This window comes from Callithrix jacchus, chromosome 4 (assembly GCF_049354715.1).
Source record: "Callithrix jacchus isolate 240 chromosome 4, calJac240_pri, whole genome shotgun sequence".
Lineage (NCBI taxonomy): Eukaryota > Metazoa > Chordata > Mammalia > Primates > Cebidae > Callithrix > Callithrix jacchus.
The window spans coordinates 128,086,872-128,094,741 of NC_133505.1; the positions used below are offsets into that span (position 1 = coordinate 128,086,872).

The 7,870-nt window shown below is 35.8% G+C and overlaps 1 pseudogene; it reads left to right on the forward strand.

Moving 5' to 3' along the window:
- Positions 1-872: 872 nt before the first annotated feature.
- Positions 873-1,234, forward strand: LOC100385680 (endosulfine alpha pseudogene; annotated as a pseudogene).
- Positions 1,235-7,870: the final 6,636 nt, after the last annotated feature.

The following is a 7,870-nucleotide window of genomic DNA, read 5'->3' on the forward strand; positions in this document are numbered from 1 at the left end:
CAGCTATATAGATCCTAGCTGTAGATCAAAATGATGAATAAGAAAGGTAAGTATTATACATGTCCATTGAGATTATTATATTATTGATTCATTATCAAACATTTCTTGAGTCCTATCTTACAAGCAGGATGTTAGAGAAGAAAGCTATAGAGATAACTAAAATAAAATATAAAAGATGGTGCAGATTAAATGTGCACAGATGCTACATAAACAAAGATAAGGCATGACTGCCTCTGATGAAGGTGTCAGAGAAGTTATTTTCTAAACTGAGTTGCAGAAATATGAGTAGAATGCTAGCAGGGACAAGGGAAGGAAGACATTATAGGCCTAGGAAAGCAGCAAATTAACCCACATTAAGCACAGGAAAGGAATTAATGTAAAAAAAAAAGAAAGTGGAGGGTGAGGGGTGGGTTTGTAATTAGGAATCAGAAGATGGTAGAATTGATAAATAAAATGATTTGTTAGTTCTTTGGGGGAAAAAGTAGATACACTTGTATCTACTTCAGTCAAGACGGGGGGAAAAAGCTTATATACTCTAAATAAGAAATTACTAGAAAATAATCACACACAAAAAGGACATGCAGGTAATCTTATGAGATTACTTTGTTCAATTCCCAATCCACTTCAAAGAAATTTGAAAATCTAGATTATGGTGACAATTTAGGAGGAAGATATAATTTACCAAACCTAATTCTAAAAGAGTGAGAAAGCATTTTTAGTATCTTCAAAGATAATACAGAAGATTTTATGGAGCAACCCTAGTGACAGGAGCCAGAGCAGCGGCGCAGGTTGTCCCCGTTCCCCTCTCCCTTCCCTTCTCTGGTTGCCGGTTGACTTTCCGGGGCCCTACACTCCACAGCCCCAGTCCTGCCATGTCCCAGAAACAAGGAGAAGAGAACCCTGAGGAGCAGACCGGCGAGAAGCAGGACACGCAGGAGAAAGAAGGTATTCTCCCGGAGAGAGTTGAAAAGGCAAAGCTAAAGGCCAAATACCCAAGCCTAGGACAAAAGCCTGGAGGCTCGAACTTCCTCATAAAGAGACTCCAGGAAGGGCAAAAGTACTTTGAATCAGGAGACTACGATACGGTCAAAGCCAACATGAAGAATAAGCAGCTGCCAAGTGCAGAACCAGACAAGAACCTGGTGACTGGTGACCACATCCCCACCCCGCAGGATCTGCCCCAGAGAAAGTCCTCGCTCCTCCCAGCAAGCTTGCCGGTGGCCAGGTTGAATGATGCTGCCCGGGGCTCTGCCAGGTCCAGGGAAGTTGCCCCCGTTCCTCGCCAGTCCACACCCGAGCTTTTGCAGCCAGGGGTCACGAGGTGGCTCGGGTGCAGGCTGAAGAGACAGAAGCCCCTACCCGTTGGTATCCCAGCACATGGGGCCCCTTGGGCTGAGCATCAAAACCTTGAACCTTTATGTTTTACCTTTTTTCCAAATAACATTTGGGAGAAATCTCAGTGAAATCCTGGGGGTTGGGGTGGGGTTGAGAGGATGGGGTGGGAAAGATATGGAGGAATAGGAAATAGGGCTTGGAGCTGGTAAAAACATTCCTGAACTATCCTCCTCCTTAACCATGTGGCTGTGTGGGGTAGGCGTGAGGGAAAGGAAGTGGAGTAGACTGAAGATAAGGGGTTCTAGCTGAGCTCTGTAGATAAATGCTTTGTTTCAGTGTGGCTGGAGACCTGGTGTCAGATAAAAGAAACTCCATCCACACGAAAGATGCAAACAGGTCCTCTGGTTCTGCAGAGCCAGTTGAGACTCAACGTTAATCATTTAAAAAAGTACTGTCTTTGAAATAGATTTGCTGTGGGGAGAAAGGAAGTAAGTGTGGGAGAAAGGAGCCGTGAGCGTGGGAACCCCACAGGGCCCAAAGAACTTTTTCAGTATTTGAAATAAAAGAAACAAAACAAAAACCCAAACCAGAAAAAAATGTATTTTATAACAGTCAAATTTCATTTTTGATAAAAAATTTAAAATCGAAATAGATGGATATTTTTATGACATAATAAAATATACCTGCCTCAGCACCAATACTAGGATTATGCCTAATGGTGAAACACTAAAACAAGTTGCATTAAAGTCAAGAATATTCACTCTAACCATCATTATTTAACATCGAACTGGGTGTCCTAGCCTGATATTAGACAAAAGGAAGAAATTAGAGTTATAAATATTAGAAAGGAGGAGATAAAGCTACCAATTGTACATAATTTTATTGTCTTTCTGGAAAGTTCAGGAAAATGGCTAAAACACAAAACCAAAAATCTATAAAAGCAATAAAGAAAATCAGTAAGTTTTCTGGAATAAAATCATTTGGCATTCAGACAACAATCAGAAACATTTTAGAAGACACTAACACTATTAGAAAAGATTAAATATCTAAGAGTATAGTATGTGCTATGTATAAGATGGATATCAAGAAAACTTTAAATCTCTGTGGAAGCACCTGCAAAAAATATTAACAAAATATATTGTGTACTTAGATAATAAAAGGAAACATCAACCACATCACTTTTCATTAAGGTATAATTCATACATTCAGTATCTTACATAAGAAATAGGAATTGAAACTGGTCAAGATGGTTTTCAAGTTTTCTAAAAAATACATACAAATAAAAAGTAACAGGAAAAATAGAATTGGTAGTGGGGATTGTTAATAGCTCGCAAGATGTTGGAAATGCTTATAAAGTTACAAGGAATAAAACAATGTGACAACATGCGACTGGACATATCAATGGATAAAATAGAAAGTCCAGGAAAAAACTGTATATATTTATTATATACTTTGAATAGAAAATGATAATAGTGGCATTTTGTATCAATAGGGAACATTATTCCTAGGTGTAAATAATATTAGGAACATTTGGTATCCATCTGAAAAAGGTCAAGTGTTTGCAGACTTCATGCTTTATATAAATACATTCCTGATGTTTTATAGCTTGAAAAGTTGAAATAAAAAAAAAAAACCCACAACATACCATAATATCCCCACCATGAAATAAATGGGATATCAAAATTCAATTGTTTAAATTCAATTGTTTAAGTTGTTTTAAATGTGCATTACTGTGTGGTTAGTTAAATGACCAAAACAGCATTAAGCTTGCGTAACTAGTCGGCTACATTTTATTTCTGGGATTTCAGCCTTACTATCCAAACCCAGACCTGACTACAGTTTGTCATTCCCTCATGGCAGTTGTTCAAGTCCTCCTAAACATCAACGGGGAAGATTCCTGGTTTGTGTTTGGCAGCAGCAATTCCAGGATGCTGGAGCATAGTTGAACCATTTTGTCGGCATCCCCTGGGAAGACTGGAAGCAGAGATTTCCAGAGACAGAGCTGCCTGCTATTCTCTTCCCCAGTTTATTATCTTCTTTGTGTTTCAACCGACGTTAACTGGGAGTAAGATATTCAGTCAATCTATATTTGAAAATGAGGCTGTGTGAAGATGGTAACCCACTGTCACTTGTGTTATGTTGAAGATAGTATTTTCACATGATGTGTTGTGGCACTTTACTACAGAAGAAATCATGAAGGAGTTTTAAAAATAGTCTTGAAACGGGGAAGATCTTTCTTCCCCATTTTGATATCCTATTTATTTCATGGTGGGGATATTGTGGTATGTTGTGGCTTTTTATTAATATCCAAAAGATATTAAAGATAGTTTAAAAATAGTCTTGAAATGAGGAAGATCTTTCTTCTCAATTTTGATAACCAATTTATTTCATGGTGGGGATATCGTGGTATGTTTCGGGTTGCTTTGTTTTTTTTTTAATATCAAAAAAAGATATTAAAGAATAAAATAATAAATTAGAGTAATTTAATTAATTAAGACAGACTCCACTATATACAAAGTCTAAAGAAAATAACCAACTGGAGAAAAATATTGGGAAATAAAAAAAATGGTTAAATTTTTCAACATATTAAGAGTATTTAAAATAATTTAAAACTAACAACAGTCTGACATACAAATCTTTAAAGGATAGGAACACATGGTTTACAAAAACCTGAAAAACAGTACTCTGTGTGTGTGTACATGTTATTCAGAAAAGTTAGAGATATATTTTAGAGGAGACCCTATTTCAATGCCATCAAAACAGATGAAATACCTACGAATAAACTGTACATGATATGTGTAAGATTAATATGAAGAAAACTTTAAATCACTATTGGGAGAGTTAAAAAATACATTAATTAATAGAAAAATATATTGCATACTTAGATAAAACTTAACATCGAATATCTTACTTGTCACTGAGGCATAGTCTATACATTTAGTATGATTCAAATAAAAAATAATTCAATAGAAATGTGTATGTATATATGCAACTGTATACAGGAACTCAACTCATTATTAGTGAAATGAAAATTAAAATAGAACATTTTGTGTTTTACTTAACAAAATGTCATATAAAAATGTTTCATTGTGTACCTACCATATGGGCATAAGTGTGGGGAAACATGAGCTTTTCTATATTTTTTTACATTCCTACTGAGACTATAAGTTGAAAGAACCTCTATTTATCAAGAATAAAAATTATAAATGCACATATTATTTAATCTATCAGTTCCAGTTCTGGGGCTCTATTCTACAAATATAATTCTGTAAACCATTTATTTACACATTTATTCATTGAATTATCGTTCATAATTACAAAAGTACAAAAGACTGAAACAAAGTGTCCAATCATAGGGAACTGGTAAAATAAATAGTTGTGGATAGAGTATTATGCAACTTTTAAAGAAGATGGGGTTATCTACATACTGACAGAATTTCCAAGATATATCATGAAATGTAGAAAGCAGAGCATAGAACGATATAAATAACCTATCCCTCATTTTCATTAAAAAAGAAAATATGCACGTATATTTTATAAAAATATTTTCTATTTATATTTACAATGCCCCTCGGAAGTTACAAGAAAAAAAATCTGAGAGTTTTAGAGTATTTAAAGTATGGGACTAGATTTTTGAGGTTCAAGATTAGAGGCAATATTTCTGACGTGTCTTGTTTTGCGTTTTTAATTTTGACAACATGACCCACAATAAATTGCAGAGTAAAAAGGATTTTATTTGTAGCACAATTTATAAACTATTGATTCTAATTCAGCTTCTTTATTTAAAAAAAAGAAGAGGCCAGGCACGGTGGCTCACGCCTGTAATCCCAGCACTTTGGGAGGCTGAGATGGGTGGATCACGAGGTCAAGAGATCGAGACCATCCTGGTCAACATGGTGAAACCCTGTCTCTACTAAAATTACAAAAAAATTAGCTGGGCATGGTGGTGCGTGCCTGTAATCCCAGCTACTCAGGAGGCTGAGGCAGGAGAATTGCCTGAACCCAAGAGGCGGAGGTTACAGTGAGCCGTGATTGCACCATTGCACTCCAGCCTGGGTAACAAGAGCGAAACTCCCGTCTCAAAAAAAAAGAAGAAACCAAGGCCCGGAGCAGTGGTGACAGAAAGCTACTCACCTTTCCCTAGGCAGGACCAGAGTTACATCCTAGATTTTCTGCCTCCTAGTTCAGGGTGGGGTCCACAAAATTAAAAAAAAAAAAAACCCTCATGTAATTGGATATTATAAAGAAATTAATTAAGGAAAGACAACTAAAATCAGTAGCATATTTTAATATTAGGTTATGCTGTGTGGTTTGATACAGTATCTTCTGAAAATGTTGCCATCTTTTGTTCATGACAATGTTACTTATTTCATGGTCTTGAGTAGCTGTCTTCAACAGCAGTGACAGACACTGAGCTTTCTTTCTGTCTAACAGGTTCTCCTTTGTGACAAAGGTCTTTTATTTATAAGAAGTCAGAAAAAGATTATCTGTATCTGTAGAACAGAGATTTCCTCTGTGCCATGCTGGATGACACCACTTCCTTTAAGACTTGGATCCAAACTCTTCTCAGACACATCAGCTTTCTTTTCTCTTCCTAAATTATTTCCTCTCTGATTTTGCCTTAATTCTATGTCACCCCAACTCTTATAACTATAATTAATACAATGTGTCCTTCTTTTCAGTTAAATTATACAAACATTTAATAAAGTTGCTACCATATTCCAGGTACTATGCTAGGGACTTGGAACAAAAAGTTTATAGTTTCTGCCTTAAAGAAACTCAGTTTAATCAGAGATACAGATCTACCAATTTAAACATCTTTTATTTAAGACTTGCTATGAGCCAGTGACTGTTCAGGCTGTTGGGGATACAGCAGTGAAGAAAATGTACAGAAATCTTAACTGCTGAAAATCAGATAATGGAATGCTATTAGCTGACATGAAGGGATTATTTTGATTTTCTAGGTGTCAAAATTATGTGGTTATGTAAAAGCTGCTATTCCTAAGAGATACATGATGAAGTATCTAGGAAAGAACTCTCAAGAAGTATACAATTTACTGTCAAATGATTCAGAAAGTAGTTTTTTTTTTTTTTTTTTTTTTTTTTTTTACTAGAGTTTATAGTCTTCTTCAACAGGAGAAACACATTCAAATTAACCCTTTGGTCAGGTCTGGTGGCTCATGTCTGTATTACCAATACTTTGGGAGGGTAAGGCAGGAACATTGCTTGAGGCCAAGAGTTTGAGACCACCCTGGACTGAGGCAAAGAGTTCAAGACCACCCTGGACTCTATTTTAAAAGCAAACAAAAAAATCTCCCAAATTCACTCTTAAAACATCCTTTTTGAGTTCTCCTTTGTGAACAAGTGGTTGTATTTGTGAAAAAATTGCACATAATTGGAAGATATTATCTGTACTTATTTTACAAAATGTGGAAGTTTTCAGCTTTATCTATTTCGGGGTAGAGAGATGAAGCAAATAGTGACAACACATTAGCAATTATTGACTCTGCGTGGCAATTACTCACTTTGCATGATGAGGATTCATAAGATGGTTTATTGTGCATATCTTTAAACTTTTTTGTCTGTTTGACATTCGTCATTGAATAACGAGTTGAAAATTATTCACTGGAGTGTATATTCTAGTGGTAGGAGACAAACATAAGAAAATAAATATGTAAAATATTTAACATGTCAGATGGCAGTAAATACTATGGGAAATCATAAAAGAAAAAGGGAGCATTGGAGGTGTGGTTTTAACAAAAATAATTTCTAAATCTATATATTTGAATATTTAAAGTTCCATGAGCACAATGACTGAGAGTGATTTCTACTGTGTGAGTTATGTAGAAAGAGAATGCTGAGAAGAGAATATTTGAGCAAGATCTTAGAGGATAAGTAGAAATTTTCTGGATTTCTATTTATCCTTTAAGTAGAAGGTGGGTGGAGGGTGAGGGATGAGCTCTGAGAGGGAATTCTAGTGCAGGTTAGTAGTAGAAATGAGTGGTTCCCATGCTCTACTAAAAAGATTGTGGTTCTAGAGTCTTGGAATCTACATTTTTATAAAACCCCATGTAATTCTAATGTGCTCCAAAAATTGAGACTCTGTAGTGTGGAAGCAGGAAAAGCCCCTGGGAAAAGAGAGACTAGGAAAACTGGTTGGAAATAGAGATGGTTGCTAGGCAGAAAAGAGACTTTATAACATGATAAAGATTTGGGGATGTTTTCTGTAGGCATGTGGAAACCATTAAAGGTTTTTTTTTTTTTTTTTTTTTTTTTTTTTGCCGTGGGAGCTACATGAATGCTCGCATATGAATGTTAGAAAAATAATACAGATGGGTGAATGGAAGAGGGGAGATACTAGAACAAGAGAGACCAGTTAAGTAAGCCTACCATAGCTGTTAACATATGCTTAACCGCTCTGGGACTTTTAATAGAGAGATGTTTGGAGGGAGAAAGGGCAGATCTTAATGAAGATATGAGTAAGAAGGAAAATTCCAAATTCCCTGATTTTGTGAGCCACGAACAGACTTTAAAA